Source organism: Vulpes lagopus, chromosome 1 (genome assembly GCF_018345385.1).
Source record: "Vulpes lagopus strain Blue_001 chromosome 1, ASM1834538v1, whole genome shotgun sequence".
Classification (NCBI taxonomy): domain Eukaryota; kingdom Metazoa; phylum Chordata; class Mammalia; order Carnivora; family Canidae; genus Vulpes; species Vulpes lagopus.
The window spans coordinates 35,834,490-35,854,803 of NC_054824.1; the positions used below are offsets into that span (position 1 = coordinate 35,834,490).

The following is a 20,314-nucleotide window of genomic DNA, read 5'->3' on the forward strand; positions in this document are numbered from 1 at the left end:
TAGGCAGAGGGAGAAACAGGCTCCATGCACCGGGAGTCAGACGTGGGATTCGATCCCGGGTCTCCAGGATCGCGCCCTGGGCCAAAGGCAGACGCTAAACCACTGTGCCACCCAGGGATCCCCGATCCTGGTCTTCTTATATTAACATCCTGGATTGAGGATTCTCAGACAGCATGAGTAATGTGCATTTGCTCATCAAGTCTACTAAAATCCAGTTTGTGGTAATGAATTCTTAGCATAGGCTGTTTTTTCCCTTATCTAGAACCAGGCCAATATGGATAAGTTTCCTTCTTAGTTTCCTATGCCTGTAATTTTTTTAAGTCCAAGGGTCCTAGCTTTCTTCAGGGGTCTCAGTTCCAGATCCTAATCTTTGGGACCTGAGGCTTCATGTCCTATTTCTACCTCATGACTAAAATCTAGGGGTTATAGTGAGAGACTAATTGCCCCTCTGCTCCCCAGACCCCAGTGACCTCACTGTCAGTTTATACTCACTGTTCTGGTTTTCAGTTTCCTTTTAGAGGTTTTCCATAGCTTCTATTATGCTCAGCTGGATTTTAAAAAGCATGGTTGTGATATTTTGGCGAGAATTTCTAGATGTTTTCTAGTGGGGAGGTTTTTAGGATTTTTGAACTATATAGTCCAGTATTTTTTTTTTTAAGGAGTTTATTTGAGAGAGACAAGAGAGAGAGAATGAGGAAGGTGGGGGGCCCAATGCAGGGCTTGATCTCAGGACCCTAGGATCATGTCCTGAGCTGAAGGTAGCTGTTTAACCAACTGAACCACCTAGGTGCCCCTGTCCAGTATTTTTGAAAACAGAAGTCACACACTAAAATCATGTATATGTTGGCTTGATTTTTTTTCCATTGGTTTGATTTTTTTTCCTCCCCCAAATGACAGTTCTACAAGGGTGGAAATCTTGCCTGTTTGTGCCACACAGTGTTTGGTACGTAATTGTTATTCATGACACATTTGAAGGAATGGATCTTGATAATGTTTATGTGGAATTGGAGATGTAACTCCACTCTAAGTTGTAGAGAATAGTGGCTCTTTTACTCAGCTTTATCTTCCCAGGGAACTTAGTCCAATTTCAAGAACAGAGAGGATGTTTTCTATAAGTATTTGGTGGTGGTTAACTTATCTTTATTGGTGTCAAGAAATTACAAAAATAAATAGCACCTTTAAATTATTTTTAGGAATGTTAAGATAGATATTTACAATGTTATTTTTCCAAGTTTTCCCTGATCCTGGAAGCTACAAGTAATTTTTTCTCTGTATATTTCTTGTAGCTCTTCCTGCTTTGTCCATTTTGCTATGTATCTGCCTTCTCTTCATTGCCAGACTCTAAGCTCTTGAGGGTGGTTCTTGTCTGTATTTGTTTTTCAGTCCTCTAGTTAATGCAGGGTTTTCAATCCTGGCACTATTGACACTATGGCCAGATAATTCTTTGTTTGGGGCAGCTGTCCTGTGCCTTGTAGGATATTTAGGAGCATCCCTGGCCTCTCCCCACTGGATGCCAGTAGAATCCTCAGTTGCAATAACTAAAGTGTCTCCAGACATTGCCCAATGTCTTCTGGGAGACAAAAGTGGTCTCATTTGAGAACCATTGCTTCAGAGTGCCTTACACAGAGAAAGTGCTTCCTATTTGTTTATTATACAAATCCTATAGCAAATTTCGATTGAATCTCACAAAGGTAAGCACAGGATTTATGTCTTTTTGAGGAAATGGATCTAGTGTGGGATTAGCCCTCTTGTTTGCAGGTCTGACCCAGTAGTAGGATGAGTTATACTCCTATCACCACTCACTGTCCACTCCTTCCTCAAAGTTCGTCCTCTCATTCTCATCTATTTATTTACAATATGAAAACATTTGGAGGTTTATAATTTTGGTGTGTAGCTTAAGTCCATTCCTTCTATAATGTATGTATCCATTTTCTGATAAAATGCTGTTGGTCAAATGTACGTTCAAATGCACCTGCTTTACAGATGGTAGACTTTCTAAGAGCTCACAGACCCAGAAGATTAGAATACTCTTTGTTGGCATAAATGAGCAAAAATTGGAACTGTAACTTTTTTCCCCTTTAGTAAAGCTACAACTAATTTAATTAGCATTTTTGAAAATAAACACTCCTGCCTTCCCATTTGTGCATGTTTTACAGTGTTTTCAACAGTTTAGAATTAGGTATAAAAATCTAAGTGATAAGTTATGTTTTGTAAAAGTGATGTATATATTAGAAACAAAGCTTATAACAAGTAACACATTTTAGGTAATAAAAATAATTTTAGATAATGAAAGTTGATGGTGGCGGACCCCAAGAACTCTATTGCTTTCTCTTTTCTCTCACACTCCATCCCCACTCTTGCAGCAATGCCTCCCCATCATCTTATATACTGTGACTGGCAGCTGCAGTAGTGGTGGTGGTGGTGGTAGAGGGTCCAGAGTGGTGGGGGGTGTGTAGATTAAATTCTATTATTTCTACTTGACAATTGAAGAAATAGGCTCAGAGAGATGAAGTCATTTTTAAAAATGGTCTTGCTAATTGAGGCCAGAGCAAAGTTTCCTTTTCCCAGGGCTCTTTCTACTATAAGACATATTCAGTTAGTGATGTCATATTCCAGATATTGCTGGGGAAGTGCAAAAAGTATTTCTCTGTCCCCTATCACTTAAAGTCAACAGCAACACAATGGCTGGAAATTTTCCTCAGGTAAGCCCTAAAGGTGAAAATATTTCCTCCTGGCACCACGCAGAATTTCCAGGCAGAACACAAACAAAATCTATAATTCAGAGGGAAAATGTCACAGGAGAAAGTTACAGAAGCAAATGCGATGATGTAATGTTATGAAGAATTAAGGCATTTGTAAAGATGAAAGGGTAGAAAAAGCATGGAAAGCAAAGCAAGCCTACTTCATTTTGAAGAATCATGAAAAGATGACCTTTTTCTTTTTCCTGTAAGCAAATATTAAGAGGAATTCAATAAATGAAACTGAATGCCAGACTCATGCCAGACAAAATTCAGCTGTGTTCATTTGTTTAATTATTATATTATTTGAGACAAATCCACTGAAACCCTGAACAATAATAAGAAAGGGAAGTCATGCGAAAAACAGGTCTTTATGTTTCTACCTCAGCAAAATATTGGAAAGCTGTTGCAGTGAAAAATAATTTTAAATAATCTTATCTTCTTACTAAAAAAACAAAATGTCAATTTAAAAAATTTAGAAAACAGCTGTGGTCATCAAGACAGTGTGGTACTGGCACAAAAACAGACACATAGATCAATGGAACAGAATAGAGAACCCAGAAGTGGACCCTGAAATGTACGGCCATCTAATATTCGATAAAGGAGGAAAGACTATCCATTGGAAGAAAGACAGTCTCTTCAATAAATGGTGCTGGGAAAATTGGACATCCACATGCAGAAGAATGAAACTGGACCACTCTCTTTCACCATACACAAAGATAAACTCAAAATGGATGAGAGATCTAAATGTGAGGCAAGATTCCATCAAAATCCTAGAGGAGAACACAGGCAACACCCTTTTTGAACTTGGCCACAGTAACTTCTTGCAAGATACATCCACGAAGGCAAAAGAAACAAAAGCAAAAATGAACTATTGGGACTTCATCAAGATAAGAAGCTTTTGCACAGCAAAGGATACAGTCAACAAAACTAAAAGACAACCTACAGAATGGGAGAAGATATTTGCAAATGACATATCAGATAAAGGGCTAGTTTCCAAAATCTATAAAGAACTTATTAAACTCAACACCAAAGAAACAAACAATCCAATCATGAAATGGGCAAAAGACATGAAGAGAAATCTCACAGAGGAAGACATGGACATGGCCAACATGCACATGAGAAAATGCTCTGCATCACTTGCCATCAGGGAAATACAAATCAAAACCACAATGAGATACCACCTCACACCAGTGAGAATGGGGAAAATTAACAAGGCAGGAAACAACAAATGTTGGAGAGGATGTGGAGAAAAGGGAACCCTCTTACACTGTTGGTGGGAATGTGAACTGGTGCAGCCACTCTGGAAAACTGTGTGGAGGTTCCTCAAAGAGTTAAAAATAGACCTGCCCTACGACCCAGCAATTGCACTGTTGGGGATTTACCCCAAAGATTCAGATGCAATGAAACGTCGGGACGCCTGCACCCCGATGTTTCTATCAGCAATGGCCACAATAGCCAAACTGTGGAAGGAGCCTCGGTGTCCATCGAAAGATGAATGGATAAAGAAGATGTGGTTTATGTATACAATGGAATATTACTCAGCAATTAGAAACGACAAATACCCACCATTTGCTTCAATGTGGATGGAACTGGAGGGTATTATGCTGAGTGAAATAAGTCAATCGGAGAAGGACAAACAGTGTATGTTCTCATTCATTTGGGGAATATGAATAATAGTGAATGGGAATATAAAGGAAGGGAAAAGAAATGTTGGGAAATATCAGGAAGGGAGACAGAACATAGAGACTCCTAACTCGGGGAAACGAACTAGGGGTGGTGGAAGGGGAGGAGGGCGGGTGTTGGAGGGGAATGGGTGACGGGCACTGAGGTGGACACTTGACGGGATGAGCACTGGGTGTTTTTCTGTATGTTGGTAAATTAAACACCAATAAAAGTTAATTAAAAAAAAATAAAAAAAAATTTAGAAAACATTTGGAAGGTAACCATTGTAAGTATTATGGTTTATGTATTTCAGATATAAATATACATTTTATGTATATACATATGTGTATATATTTATGTATTTCAATGGTAATATATAGATATGTTCTCACATGCTATGCATATATCTATATCATATCTATATATCTATATCACCCAGTGAAATACCAATTCATTAATGCTATTTTAGTACTGCTGTTTTCACTTAGCTTTCAGTGAATTTCTTTCCAATTCATTAAATATTCTTCTGTAAGGTTATTTTTAATGACTAAAGAGTCAACAAGGAAATTGTCTTAAGGAGGTCAATTTGTTGTTGTTTTTTTTTTAAAGAAAGTAGTATTTTTTAAAAGATTTTATATATTTATTCATGAGACACACACACACACACACACAGCAAGAGAGAGAGAGAGAGAGAGAGAGAGAGAGAGAGGCAGAGACACAGGCAGAGGGAGAAGCAGGCTCCATGCAGGAAGCCTGATGTGGGACTCGATCCCAGGTCTTCAGGATCAGGCCCTGGGCTGAAGGCGGTGCTAAATCACTGAGCCACCCAGGCTGCCCCCAATTTGTTTTTTAAAAAATTACTGCTTTGTCATTTTCATTCACTTATTTATTATCTTCCTCTTCCTAATGATGCCAATTTCTACATTCATTTTTATACTTACTTAACACTAGGCTTTTTAAAGAACTTTTTTCATCATTTCATCATATGATTAACTTACCTCAGAGTCCTGAAGGCAGGTGACCAAAAGGAAAACGTCAATGCACAAAATTTTTAGGTATTTCATCATTTCAAAACACTTTCCTGTCCCTGATTATAATGTTGCACCTCTCCCAGGAGATGGTTGATTACCCGTTCTCAGATGAAAGCAATAAAGAATACAAATATTAAGCACACAAGCCATGCCCAGCTGTAAAATGGATCCCAAATTCAAGTATTTCTGAGCATTTCTCCCCCTGAACTTTTCACCCTGAGTGTTGAACTCTTGTGATGACATTTCCTGTTACTAAACACTTGTTAATTTTTGGCCTACAGCTTTTGCTGCCGAGACATCTTCGTTTCTTGATATTTTTCCCTCTCATTATCAGATAGGGAGAACAGTATGTTAATGAGTTTTGTTGATAAAAGCAAGAATGAAGCCTGTTCCCCCAGTGGTTTTAGGACTGATTTGCTTCAGGCAGTCCTTTCTAGTTTCCTTACTTTTTTTTTTCTTCCAGTTTTCATCTCAGTTGCAAATACTATATTTTAATATTATAAAGTCAATTGTCTTCTTAATTATCACATGACATCAATGGAATTCCATGTGATTTTCCATGTTAAGACTTGATTGGATTCAGAGAGTTCAATTTGTACAGATACTTTAAGGTGACAGTTATATTAATATTCATAATTAAGATAGTAACAAACGTTTATAATAAGCACTATTTTGAAGAAATTGTATGGAAGTAATTTGTATGAAAGTAAGGAGAGTAATATAATGATTCACCCATTACCCATTACCCAGCTTCAACAGCTGTCAACTTATGGCCAGTCTTGTTTCATTATTCTCTTGTCCACTTTTCTTCCTGTCCTGACAGAGGGTTGTTTTCAAGTAAATCCAAGACACTATATTATTTCATCTGTAAATATTTCAGAAGGCAAGGACACTTAGATATTATATATTTTAAATTATTTTTAATTTTAAATTATATTATAACAGACAAAAAACACCTTGGTAAATGTAAAAAATCATTAGTTACACAACCTGATTAATTTTTGCAAATTGAATACATTGGTATAACCAGGAAGAAATAGAATATTACCAATGCCACAGAAGAAGCCTTTCTTGTGCCCATTTCCAGTTGTGTCTCCACCTCCCAAGGGTTACTGCTATTCTGACTTCTAACACCAAAATTTTATTTTGCTTGTTTTTGAACTTGGTGTGTATGGAATCATACGGTGTTTTGTTTGGGTCTGGCTTCTTTCACTTAACATTTTGTTTGAGATTTATCCGTATTGTTATATACAGTTCTGGATTGTTCATTCTTATTGCTGTAGATAGCATGCCATTGTCTGACTACACTACAATGTACCTATTCAATTATAAAAAGCACTAGGCTAGAACTTCTAGTGTTTGGCCATAATAAATAGTCTTAAATTCTTTTATTAACCTTACAGAAGAGGTAAAGTAGTCTTAGGTAAAATAAAGTAATTTGCTAAGTTCACACGGGTAATAAGTAAAGGAGTCTGAATTCAAACTAGCTTTGCTTGACTTCAGAATCCGAGGTTTTAACCAGTGTGCTTCTAAGGCAGCCTGTTTTTCAGAGTTATCTATCTAGTGTATATATGCAAACCCATAAGCTCTATGGAGAAAAGTGCATTATTCTCTATGGTTCTGTACCCAATCACTGGTTTCCCAACTCCGTGTCTATTTCTTGGAGAATAAATGTCCCATCCCCTTGTAGAAAATTATTGAGTCATCCATTACAACTAAGAATTAGAGCATTGAACAAGAGTGCGGGATGACTCTGGAATAGGAAAAGAAGAAGGAAATATGCTCAGGAGAATGTCAGTTGACTCTATTGCAAAGTAGGATGCTTATGATCTTGATAGAATATGATCCTATAATAACTTTCAGAGTTAGGTTCTAGTCACCCAATTTCAACCGCATAAACAGGGAAGTGGGGATTTTAATGTCTAATACAAGCACGTTAAAAAAAAAATAATACAAGCACGTAAATGCTTACTTTGCTCAAGTAAATACAGAAATATTATTATCCTATAACTTTCTAAAAACTTAGTCTTGACTCTCTTTTCTCTGAAGCTGTTGGGATAGTAAATGATTTAATTGAATATTCTACGAATAAATGTATGTGTGACATAATATGTGTTTTGTTAGTGAACAAGAGGACAAAATACTTATTTTATTATGAATACATATAGATAGTACAAAGTATTAGCACTTTTTCTTTTATAGTTTTGTAAGATCTAAATATAAGTATATCTAGGTTAATGGAAAATGCAAGTATTTTCAAATTGTAAAACCTGATTACAGCAAGTGTAACACAATATTATTCTGATATCAAAGAACTAGTTAATGTATAGTGATTCCTCCTGCAACCCCCTGCATATTGTCTTATGTTTTTTCTTGTTCGTTATATCTTTGAGAAGTTCTGGTTGTGAATGCTCGTAAACATTTAAAAATTGCTTATCAAATCATAGACCAAAATTATATTTTTAGAATGTAATTTTAGAATTTCATTAGGCACTGAACTGATTCATCATAGAACATCATGCATTGTTTGTTTTAGAGAGAATACTGAACAGCTCATATCCTTTGCTTAAAAATAGACACTTTTTTTTTTCTCAAAGCAATTATCTTCTTTCCAGTCCAATTTTCTCTTCTCTGGTATTCAACAGGACTTCAATTCCAATGAGCTTTTATTTTACTATGCTGATCATGTAGTTATGCCATTTTTTTCTATCTGTCTCAGAGCTGTAGAATTTTAAATGTATTTTTTGATCAAAGCATATTTATTAAGGTATAGCAAAGCCTATATCCTTTGACCTTCAGTGACTGCCAAGAACAGGGTACTGTGACTATTAAGTGTAAGGAGGCAGTTATGTTGTTAGGAACCAGACTCTAGTTCAAATTCTGATTTGCTACTTATTAGTATGTAACTTTGATCAAATTACTTAATATCTCCATGCCTTAGTTTTCTTGCCTATAAAATGGGGGATAGCCTGTCTCATTGGGTTATTGTGAGAATTAAGTATGTAATTATATGGTAAGCCCTTAGAACTGTGGTTGGCACATAGCATTACATAAGTATTTTTACTATCATCCTAAAATCTATTAACTTTCCTTTGAAATTTTAACAAAATTCAAAATAACTAATTCGCAATCTATGAATTTCTTTCTACAACTTTTAATATGCAAATAATAATGACCCAACTCTGTCCAGAGAGCAGAGAAGCATTTCCCATAAGGTTTGGCTAAAATGCTTTAACATTTTTTCATCTTTATATTGTTCATTTGCCTGTTCAATCATTCCTATTTATTGAACACTTATTATGGTGCTTGATTACTCAGTAAGGAATAAACAGGAAATATTCTCTACTACCTGGAAGCTTATATTCAAGTCTCAGATCCAGGCAATAAACAATAAAAGAGATATTTGTTTGGAAACTCTTTTTATGACCCTCTACTTCTAACTTCACTTTGAAGCAAATGCCAAATTGATTAATTTTTAACTTAAAAAAAAATCCCTATGCCTCATTAAATGAACAATGTGGTAAAAGTTGGTTTTAGAAACGGATGTAGAAATAGTGTCCCAACTCTCATACTTAATTTATTTGCTCCTTTTCTCATTGATATTATTAACCCATCTTCTTATTAAAAAGTTTCATCATGACTCATTCTTGAAGTTGGGAAATTCAGCTTTAGTTTTAAGTTTATCAGATGTTCTCAGAATGCTCACACTTCAGACTGTGGGAAAAGGATGCAGCTGAACAGTAATATATTAACAATATGTGTTGAAAAATCAGTTCCTTGTTGACTGTATACAAAACACAAATTTCTAATAGCTCTTAATGGCAGTACTTCCTCTGTGGATTATGTAGGAAATTCTTTTGTCTGAATAATCATTCCCAGGGGGAAAGCTTTCAAAATAAATTCACTTTATACAGAGGGATAGAGAATGCATGTATATGTATGTGTGTGTGTGTGTGTGAGAGAGAGAGAGAGAGAAAGAGAGAGAGACTGATTATTGTGGAATACTGAGTTAGACAGCACATATGCCTTGTATAATTAAAGAACATAATTTGAAGGTAGCAACAGTATCTAATTATATAAAATACTCTGTGTGCTGTTGCTTGTCATCACATTGTTTAAAATAAATTAATAGCAACAATGGACCGCTGATCCAAGTGTTACAGAAAACAATGTTGGGAAGACTAGGTTTTCATTAAGAAAAATAAAACAACAACACTGAAAACTCTAATTGTATAGTTAGAGAAGAAATAACTATCATGCTCCTTTTGGAATTACCTAGGCCCATAAAGACAAAGTGGATTATTTCCCCTTAGTTATCCTGACTTGGGTTACAAGCTTCTCTGCTTCATTTTGGATTGGAGACATCTAGAAAGTGAACTTTTAATAGGAGTGAAATGCTACATTCCTGGAGTCCTCTTCAGTGAAATGGTTCTCAACTTGGTGCTATTACATGTGGGGTATGTTGTATTGGGTGTGTGCCTTTTCCAAACAATAATTTCTCCACACCCCAGCCCTTTGTAATTTTTAAAAAGTTCTCCTGGTGATTCTATACTATGGCCTAGTCCAGTCACACACTTACATTTCCTATCAGAACCCACTTTTTAGGGACTGTGAATAGACTGTTTCTAAAAGATCCATTAGTGTTCTAGATGAGTCAGTTAATTTCACATAAGAACACTTTCATCTTAATAGAAGTCTTTTTTAAAATCGAGTTTGGCCCAGATCCAGAAAGACTAAGAATGTGAACAAATGCAATTTTATATATGAATAGTAGTAAATAAAAGGGAAGATATGAATGCCTTAGTTAGTGTGGTGACTGGAATGGGGAGAACAGAGATGTTTTCTAATGGGTTGAGGTGTGAGGGGTCAGCTAATCTTGGAAGTGAGGGTCATTTTTTTTTAAAAAGAAGGACACACACACGCACACACATGCACATGCATGTACAAGTGCACTTACGTCTTGTGAAAAGTGGTAGCCTTTCCCAGAGAGAGATTAGGGTAATCTAGTACATAAGCCACTTCTCATAGATATGCAGTGCTTAAAATATTAAATCCATGCCTTTATAAGTCTGCTTGGCCTAACTTCAGTTTACATGTCAAAAAAAAAAAAAAAAAAAGTACCCTTAGACTGATAAATTGATCTTGGGAAGGGGGTCAACCTTTATAATGGTGTTGGTGAGGTTTTGTCAGGGCAATATTCTAGTGTGTTAACTAATAATGGGGTGTTTGTGTCCCTTCCTATTACCTGTGGCTAAAGGGATCTCTCTCAGTTCCTCTTACTGTTAATTTCACATATGCAATAAGATAGTCCCCAAAACTAGTTAAACACACTTTTCCCCCCATAAGTCTTACTCTTGGCAGATTCATACTATTTGATGATATAAAATAAAGCAAATAAAATATCTTGACGCAGACTTCATGTGAGAGTTCAGGATAGGAGTGACCCTTCTCTGGTTTTGGAGCCTGGAGGGTTAATGATGAAGTGAGGCTGTCAACAATCAGAGGTGTTTCAAGTCCTGGTTTTTCTGAGTGTTCTCCACTTCTTACTTTGAATGAATGACCTGAATGAGAATGCTAAGATTTTCCTTTTTAACCTTATTCCATTAAAAAAGGGGAACCTTAAAAAAAAGGGGGAGCCCTCTTGCACTGTTGGTGGAAATGCAAGCTGGTGCAGCCACTCTAGAAAACAGTATGGAGGTCCCTCAAAAAGTTGAAAATAGAGCTATGACACAGCAACTGCACTACTGAGTATTTACGTCAAAGATACAAATATAGTGATCCAAAGGGGCACCTACACCCCAATGTTCATAGCAACGATGCCCACAATAGCCAAACTATGGAAAGAGCTCTGATGTCCATTGACAGATGAATGGATAAAGAAGATGTGGTATATATGTAAAATGGAATAATACTCAGCCATCAAAAAATGAAATCTTGCCATTTGCAATGATGTGGATGGACCAGAGGATATTATGCTAAATGAAATAATCAGAGAAAGACAATTATCATATGATTTCACCTATATGTGGAATTTAAGAAAAAAGACAGAGGATCATATGGGTAGGGAAGGAAAAATAGAATAAGATGAAATTGGAGAGGGAGACAAACCATAAGAGACTCTTAGTCATAGGAAACAAACTGAGGGTTGCTGGAGGGGGTGTGGTGGGGGATGAGGTAACTGGGTGATGGACACTAAGGAGGGCATGTGATGTAATAAGCACTGGGTATAAGACTGATGAATCACTGGCCTCTACCTCTGAGACCACTAATACATTACATGTTAATTAATTGCATTGAATTAATTAATTAATTGAATTTTTAAATAAAAAATTGTTTAATTGCTATATTGTACACCCGAAGCTAACACTGTTAATAATATGGAAGTTAAAATTAAAAATTTAGGGGCACCTGGGTGGCTCAAAAACCCCACCCTAATTCCATTCAAAAATGTGATATTACAGGTATTCCTTTATGTTAACCTGATTTTAGTAACATTCAGATATACAAGCTGGTCAAGTCTGATATGACAGGGTAAGTCATCTAGCTATGAAAGTAACACACCAATGTAAAAAACTGTCCAGAATGACCTCTTTCTGTGAATTTTCCCAACAGTCATGGTACATTTTTAAAAGGCTTTTTTTTTTTTTTTTTTTAATTAAGGAACGTTTATCAGAGAATGCCTAATTGAGAAAAATATTGCATCGGTAAATTGCTCTGCTCTAGACAACTGCTGCTCTTTCTTCTTCAGATTTAAAGTGCCAAATCAAAATCTGTTTTAAGAGCTTCAAGTAATAATTACCTCTGTGTCCTTCAAAGGGTCTGCCGGTTTCCCTACACTCTTTTACAGGGTGAGCAGAGCTGTAGCCACTGATAACCCAGCTGCCGAGGAACTGAGTAAAGCCGGCTCCAAACTTCTCAGCTGTTGACAGGCTTGACTTGCTGAGAACACTGGTTAAATATAGCACGCGCGAGCTCAGCTCCTCAACAAAGTCATTGCTCCGACAGTGTTGTGAAGGGAGCAGAAGACGAGAAACCTAATCTCAGAACCCAACAACACCTAGCAACAGTTGAAAAAACTTTTAAACAAAAGTCTGGGTGGGAGATCTACAACAGCCTCCAATTTCTGCTGATCGGGATTTCAGGGAGAAGAAGCTGCTTTTCCCTTCCCTCTACTCAGTTTCCTGCATGACTTCAGCTGTTGGCTAGTCCTAGGAAAGAAAGTGGGAAAAGCTTTTTCCTCTGTATTCTTTTTGGGCTGGATAGTTTTCCAGGACTCCAGTCTCTCTGGGGTTGTGGGACAAGCCACTGGGTTCTTCAAAGGATAAACTACCTCCATAAAGGACATACCCTTGGTTAAACAAGCTGCCGTCAGGTAAGACCAAAATAAATAACTATTTACTCTCTTAAGAAATTTCTGCTTCCTTAAGATTCTGTGTTGTCAGTTTCCTTTGATTATTACTGTTTACACTATGTGATAACACATTTAAGGAATTATCATAATCATTGTGGATTATTTTTAAAGAATCAGGAACATCTCTCTCGGAATTATACCAGTTCCTTTTTAAACACAAAGCTTGTTACAATGTTTTAATAGCCATCAAAATATTTCTGCCAAGTTATCATTCTTGGGCAGGTAACAGAAATATGGCAAAGGACAACTTCATGGTTCCTTTCACAATTAAGATGGCTAAACAACGAAAGAGATTTTTTCCCTGCAAGCAAAGTAACGTTCATTTACTGAAAGTAGCTGAGCAGCTTGTGTGGTAAATGAGAGGAAAGTCCTGTATGGTATTTGTGTTGCTGTACTTAAGACTTGCTGCTATCTGCTTCTCCCTTTGCCTGATTCTCTGATTACACTGGTACACCTTGTGCTGGTTCTGACCTGGTTACATTAGAATCACCCCAAGTGCTTCTGACTAGGCACAAAATACAGCTGCTATTAAATCCCTACTTTCGCAGTTGTTGAATATAAACTATTTGGGAGAATGTTTTTTTGTGATTTAGAAAAAAATAAATGGAGTAATTGCTTGTGTATAGATAAAACAGATCCTGATTTTTAAAATTGAAACAGAATTTATTAGAAAAAAAACTTCGTATTCAAGTTGTATATATATGTATGTGAATATTATAGTGTGAAGGAAACCCTCCTCTATCTGTTGGTATATTGTCTCCCCCTTCCATGCATTGCCATGCAATTTTATCAGAATCGCTTAGTGATTGATATCACATTGATTCTGACAAAAGTTCTGGCTGAATGTTAGGATATGGTTACTGATACCAGGTGTCTATAATTGGGCTAGAGTTGCATAAGAAGCCTGTTCCTTTAGATGAATATGACAATTTGAATGGATAATCTAAGGATAATATATAAGAAGATACAGATGCACATTTTAAAAGGAATTATTTGAGTCTGTTTTGTCAACTTAAAGAATGTACCTAAGACCAGTTTTGAACAGGTTGTTGTTGACAAATAAGAATGTATCAGCCCCTTTCAGTAAATGTTCCTATTTTAAGAAAAAGTAATTAAAGCTAATATATCAAATGTGCAGGAAAATGAAATCGTACGTACATTTCAGTATGTACAGTGCTTCCTAGTTCTGCTGCATGATCAGTTTCTGAAGTAAATGAAACTAATCATATATAATGAATGTATACAAGGACAGTGCAAAATGCACTTTGGTAACCTTGGTATCAGGGAATGAAACTCCTGGTACTTTACTGGAGATGAAGTATCTTCATCTTGAAAAAGTTCTGAAAAGTCAGAACTACATGCTTTACATTTTTCTTGTTTTTATCTTAGGAATGGTCACATTGTTGGCTTACAAATGTATGTGTAAGGCCAAAGTATGCCATTAGTTCTAGGCATGTAATTTCTTTTGGAGTCGGTAGAACAGTGTTAAGTAACTGAATACAGCATTTGGCCCTGGGTGAAAGCCATGTTTTCTGATGAATCGATTTTTGATTATCATTGTCTCCATGGCTGTAAATTTACCTCCGAGAATCAAAACTAGCGCGGTTAGACCATGTGCTTCCCTCCAGTATATGAACAATCAAACCCACCGTGAACCATATAGATTCTGTTCTCTTGTTCACTCAAATTCACGTCTGTGTTATTTGCAATCTACCCTTTCCCCTTCATCATAAGGGTTGTTAGATTCCATTGCTGTATCTCCTACCACACTGAGGCCTCTTCCCTTCACTCTCAGTCTGGATTGTAACAGTGCTGCTCTCCGTGACCCCCTCATTGCCATCCAAACTATATTGCCAATGACCATAGGATTAATTTTCCTAAAACATTGCTTTACTTGTGTCTCTACTCTTCAGTTATCTTCTGGGACTCCTGGTTGCTGCCAAACACCTAAGCTGGATATTTTGAAAACCTTCCATCATCTGGCACATACTTAACTTTTCCAGTTTCAGCTCCCACTACTCAACAACAAGTGTCCTTCTGCTTCAGATATTTCAGATTTTGGGCCATTCTCCAAACACATGCACAGGGCACATTTCAAAGCTACACCTCGGCCTGTTTCATTCCCCCTGCCTGTAATACTTTTCCTTTCCTTCCCTGTGTAGAGACCTTATCTGCTCTTTAAAGCCCAATCAGTGCCTTCTACTTTCACAATGATTCTGACCATACCTTTTTAGAAGCGATTCCTTTTTAGACAGTTTGGTGCTCTATTAGAATTGAGGTATTTGGGGACAGGGTTTACATCTTTAAATTCAGAACAATTTAATGAAGCAATTGGGTGCAAAGCATTGTCCTAAGCACCACTTGGTTTTAGGGCTTTTTATTGCCATGCACACAGTGGCTGTCCTACTAACATTTTTGGCTCTAGATTTCTGTTGATGAGTGCATGAGAAAAAGTGTAAGTAAGTATAAAATCAAGAAGAGCAACTGTTATGTGTGTAACTTTTTATCTCAAAAATTGCTCAAGGCACATCTTCATAGTTCAATATGCACGGAAAAGTTACAAGTAATTCTAACTATGCTCAGGTACCTGATTGTGGAGATGATGTACCTCTTGAGAATGAACTAGAAAGAAGTATATATAAAGACTGTATATACACATGCTTGTCCTGTGTATGCATCTACCCACCTAAATGTTATAACTCATATAACTTTTATCATCTTTTGGTATCAGATTTAATTTGGTTCTGTTTATTTAAGTCATGGCTCCTTTTATTTGCGGGCCATCATGGATTACAATCTGGCCCAGAACATTAAAACATTTATATACCATATTATGATCCCTCTTTCTTTTTTCCCCTAGATATTTAAAAATAGAGACGTTTCTCAGATTTATTTTTAACCACTGAGGAAACCTATAGCCTTACTGTGTGAAATAAAAGATGAATTATGATTTTGAAGCAATTTTTCTGTCCACCAAAAGAAAGGTATTCTTTTTATATTTTAAGATAGCCAAGGATACATAAATTCTAAAAGTATTTAGTGAGAATCATAGGATTTTTCCCAATGAAATTTGTGAAATATTCAATATATTCACTTAGTGGTGGTTTTCCTATAGTTATTATTTTTAATTCATTTGTTAGAAGTGAAGGTTGGGAAAATACACAGTCTAAACTCATGCGTTTTTCTTTTTTGGGAGATGAACATTTCTTCATGTAAAACAGGTGCCCTAAGAAATAGGATTTTACAGAGCTTGTTTAGTTTTGTTTGTTTGTCTTATTTTATTTCTCTATACATGTGGGTTTTAGGAAAGTATCACCTTAGGAAGTGAGGGGGAAACCTTAGGTTGAGATCTATTTCAGCAGAGAGATTTAAGAGAGGTTATTGGTAACAGTTTGTTAGAAATATGACATCTGAAAGACTGCAACATAGATTCATTTATACATTAATTATTTTTTAATATATATAGCAATAGAAAGATAAGCTAATGCAATATATTTTGTTTCCTTAAATCTGAGTTGAAAATACAACAAGGGTATTGGTATGAAGGAGGAGGCAAGGAAGGCTAGCAGCATAGGCAAGCCAGATGGCCTGGATTCAGATCTCCACTCACTGTGACCCTGGGCAAATTACTCTCTGTGCCTCAGTTTCCTCATCTGTAAAATGAGAATAATAATACTATCTTCCTCAAAGAGTGGTTTGGAAGATTAAATGAGTTAATAAAACTCAGTTGCCTGGTAGACTTTTCAATAAATTTAAGCTATTATTGCTTTATTATCACATCCTAAATGGAGTTTTCAATTTATTTTAATCTTTCTTGCACGCAAAATTCTTAGATACAGATAGCCTGTGAACTCAAGTTCATAGATCATAGGAAAGGCAGAAGAATGTATTGTTTAAATTTGGAATCCTGTTTGGGACATACTTTGCTGCTGGGTACTCTAAGCACACATAGTTTGAACGCCAGCCAATAATTTAGTATGGAATTTATGTTTCAAACCCTCCCTTATCACTCGGCAGTCTGCTGTCTTATAGAATCATTACTAAAAAGGCTAAAAAATCACCCACAGCATAGACTGTTCTATGGTTTCTATATTTGCACTTGGAGATAAAGTGTGTTTATGTATTGTGCTTGGCCGTCTCTTTTATAGCCTACAACATTGGGTAATGTATGGCAGTGGAGATTTCCTCCTCTATAGAAAATATACTATTAATTTTATTACTCTTTATTTCTTCCTTTAGATGTTTTGTTTTGTTTTATTAACCTAGTAACAGATAAAAATGAAAAGACCAAAAAAGGTCATCTCACGCTGGCTTTAACCTTACCAAATAGAAATGAATTCTTGCTCATCATCCTTAGTCCTATTCATTCTTCTTAAACACGACAAGAAAGTATATTCCAAGGCAAACAAACAAATAAACAAAAACGCTGTTATGTCACAAAGATGTGTGTGTATTATAGGGCACTTACTACTCTACTATGCATTTAATTTAACAAAAATATTTCAAACATTCTTATAAACAGGGGAGTTTCTTAGTAGCTTTAGTGCTAACAAACCTTATGCCAGGTAGTTATGGCTTTGACCTGACCATTTGCTTTATTTTTCCCAATCGAAAGGATAAATTTTTAAAAGATAAGGCAAACTGAGGTTTAGAGTTGTCATTCTTTAATGAAAGCCTTGCTATGGAAAGAAAGAAGGAAGAAAAGAAAAAAATAAAAAAGAACTTTCCCTGGCTTTACAGAATACATTATCACGGCTTTAGGGTGAAAATATATTGGGTTCTCTTCTTCTTTTTCCTTAAATGGTCATTCCTACTCTTTGACTAATCAGAGAAAGGAAGAGGCTACAGGCAGAGTTCTACTTTTCCTGTGGCAATAGCTGAGGCAGTTTGATTTCAAAGGCAAGGCAGGAGTTATGGAAGAACTTAGAATAAGAAAAATCAAACATGAATTGAGCAGCCCTAGCTGGCTGCTAACCAGCTGATTGCAGAACATGAGAAACTCCCAGCAGAAATGAAGTAACAGGACGTTAACCAGCACCCCAGTCCCTGAGAGCTTTGCTTAAGCCACAGCAGCACTGAAAAGTGAAAAGAAGGTTGGCGTTGCTTTTCCTTTTTGGGAAATGGTGTCAATGTGCATAATATTGGGTGATTTATGTGTTTCGGAGGTTTGTGAAGGACAGACTAGAGCATTTTAAAGCAAATGCAGGATTTATCTTTAATTGAACTCTTAAGGTTCAGGGATTTTTCTCTTTTCTTGCTTAAATTCTGTCGCTTACTTCCTTTACCAAAACATAAATGAACATGATAATTGTTACTTCATTGGCCAAAGATCTTATATGTCTACCCTTGAATATAGTCTTTTTTTTTTTTTTTAACTTTTGCAACAATCGTAACAGCAATCTTCCCAAGTGACTTTGAAGAAATGAATTATCTGCTGTTTATCTTTGTAAAGAAAAGGTGTAGGAAATCCATGAAATGAACTCAGTTTAGTTGGCCAAATGCATTCTTTAAAAAATGATTTGCTGAAGATTTAAAGCCAAAAGACAATTTGATTAAAAACAGTAGACTGTTGACATCACCAAGACAATCAAATTACTGCCAACTTGCCTTGTTTATCTAAAAGATCTTTGTAAAAATAAGGTTTGTGTGCGTGCGCACACACACGAGTCATAGGTGATATGGTAATAGTGATAAAAGGATTTTTTTTATATCTCTTTAATATACTTATGTCTTAAGTAACTCATTTTAGGGCCTGCTTCTTTGAGGTACCACAGCAAAACAGGAAAGGAAGAGGCATTGCTGAGTTCATAATGCTATTTCAGTGTGGTAGCCTAAGTCCATGAGGAAATGACGGCCTGGGCCTGTATTTGGAGCCTCACAGTTACTGTGACGACAACACACACTACTGGAAAACAAAGATGGTCTGCTTGCCAGGGTGAGCTGGGAAGAGTTTTGCCAGCTCAGATTTTTCCTAATTATTCTGTAAGTCTTGAAATGTGACACTGGAGATATTCAAGGCTCTTTGTGTTTCAATAACTGTTTAGTAAGTGATACATGCTTGGGCAGCCTGGTATTTGGATTAGGGAGGGGCCTTACACATAAGCTCAACTTTCACATGTTGTCTTGATAGATGGCATCTTCTGGTTTGGGCATCCCCAAACCAACTGCTTTGGTCACAACCTGTTATTTGTTCTGGTGCCTAAAGAAGCCAACTGCATTGGTAGAGTTCACTCCTCAGGGGCTTCTCAACTTTTGGTCATATATCCCCACCTTCTATATGCCGTTCATTTTGGAGATCATTGCCCAACATACCAGGAGTTCCTACCAATTACTGTGCATCTGAATCCCAATTCTTATAGATGATATAATACATAATATAATAATAACTCTATATAATACATATCACCTATATAATATGTTATATAGCTATATATAATTATTTAGTATCTATAGATGATGATAATACTAGGTAGCATATACTGGAGATTATTCTGTGCCAGGCATTGTGCCAAGTACTTTACCTGGATGATTTTATTTATTTCTTTCAATAACCCAATGAGGCATTAATTTTATCACTATTTTATGGATTAGAAAAATGAGGCTGGTAGATGGTAACATGCCCCCTGGTAGGTTGAACATTCAAACCCAGGCAGTTTGACCTTAGTTAGCCTATATTTTCAACCACTTTCTTGTAATGTAGGCAGTTGTTCAAGGAGCCAAGCTTGGGTACTGGAATGTAGAAGTTATTATTCTTTCATAGTTTTTGTTGGGGCAATATGGTTCTTTTTTGGAGGGAGAGGGGCAGAAGGAGAGGGGGAGAGAGAGAATCCCACGGACCTTGATCTCACAACCCGGAGATTATGACCTGAGCCCAAATCAAGAGTTGGATGCTTAACTGACTGAGCCACCCGGGTGCCCATGGTTCTTGGTTTCTACATTGCTGAGTTGATTCCCTGGGAAAGGGTAACATGGAGCATTTGATTTATTTATTTATTTATTTATTTATTTATGCATTTGCTTTTATGAGTTATTATGGCTGCTCTTATAGCCAAATCCTTTGATACCATTGGGTCTCCTTGTTGCCTCTGTTGACAACTCTGAACCTTACCTTCTGTTGTAACATTCAAAATGCTCTGTAGATCTCTACTTTGGACATTAGAATTCAGTTTGTTAAAGTGGGTTCAAGAGGGAGTCCTACAAAATACTTATTCCAGGTGCTGGTGACAGTGTTTCTTGAAGAAGTCTTTGGTAGTGTGGTGCATATATATTGGTTGGAGGAAGCAATGAAGAAGGGGATAGAGGGTCTCATTACATGTAGGAGCTCTCTTAGGCTCCCCAAAATTTTGTTTAGGTAGTGAGTTGTCAATCTGGCAGCAACTTGTTTCTTCAGGAAAAAGCAGAGAGTTTGCTATTGCTTAAGGAAAATTACCTGATACTTACAGCCAGTAGATCGATAGCATAAACTATTT

The 20,314-nt window shown here is 36.4% G+C and overlaps 1 protein-coding gene and 1 pseudogene across 3 annotated transcripts in view; one reads left to right on the forward strand and one right to left on the reverse strand.

The window, feature by feature from the left end:
* LOC121486535 overlaps nucleotides 1-14,679 on the reverse strand; it is a 38,767-nt pseudogene extending 24,088 nt beyond the window's left edge.
* The window catches only part of FILIP1 (filamin A interacting protein 1), a 179,285-nt gene continuing 171,369 nt past the window's right edge, over nucleotides 12,399-20,314 (forward strand). Inside the window, exon 1 of one of the 3 annotated variants that reach the window (XM_041772293.1) lies at nucleotides 12,399-12,806. The gene's annotated coding sequence lies outside the window, so the exon portion shown is untranslated. Of the gene's footprint in view, nucleotides 12,807-17,116; nucleotides 17,939-20,314 lie in introns of those variants that run through there. The other 2 variants (XM_041772462.1, XM_041772377.1) reach the window with 2 other exon arrangements.